This window comes from Etheostoma spectabile, chromosome 15 (assembly GCF_008692095.1).
Source record: "Etheostoma spectabile isolate EspeVRDwgs_2016 chromosome 15, UIUC_Espe_1.0, whole genome shotgun sequence".
In the NCBI taxonomy this organism is placed as follows: Eukaryota; Metazoa; Chordata; class Actinopteri; order Perciformes; family Percidae; genus Etheostoma; species Etheostoma spectabile.
Window position 1 is genome coordinate 30,997,493 of NC_045747.1, and position 723 is coordinate 30,998,215.

The 723-nt window shown below is 40.4% G+C and overlaps 1 long non-coding RNA gene across 1 annotated transcript in view; it reads right to left on the bottom strand.

The window, feature by feature from the left end:
* Nucleotides 1-723, bottom strand: part of LOC116703015 (uncharacterized) — a 17,500-nt gene that overhangs the window by 1,750 nt on the left and 15,027 nt on the right. The window lies entirely within an intron of this gene.

Sequence of the window (723 nt, forward strand, 5' to 3'; positions counted from 1 at the left end):
ATCTGAGCCCATGTGGCCTCACACACTCACTCACTCAGCACCTGGATCCATTTAAGTCTGAGAGTCTTTAGTCCTCAGTCCTCCGGGCTCACTTTGGGATTGGGCCAATGAGAGCTAAGGGTAAACTGATGTGTAACTTTAATGTTGCAATCTAGCAATTAATAGACTTTCAATTTATTGATGGGAGGTGTTGGCCTCACAAGCCCGTGAGAGGAAATACTGCTAAACAGATTAAACCTTCACCCAACACATTTGTATTCAAAAGATAGCTTCATTAACCTAGCCCCCACCCCTTCTCAGAAAAGTGATTGTCCAATCATAATCAATTTAATGTCATTTATAATGTCAAATCATAATAGAGGTTATCACAAGACACTTTACAGACACTATAATTCAAAGAGACCCAACAATTCCCGTAGGAGCAAGCACTTTGAAAGAATGACCGGAGTAACAGGTGAACCAGCTTCCCTGGTCTTAGGGTTCCCCTGCCTGCAAAATCCCACTCTAACCCCAAGTTATCACAAGGTTATAATTAAATACTTCAACTCTGATGCATGTTCGTTTTAAATCATTCATTGCCAACACAGAATCTCCAGTTGTTTCTGAGTATGGATAGTTATGGGCTGTATTTATATAGCGCTTTTCTAATGTTATCTACTACTATTAATAACTAATTCCATAGTACAGGAACCATTCACCATTCATACACTGTGGCGGAGGCTG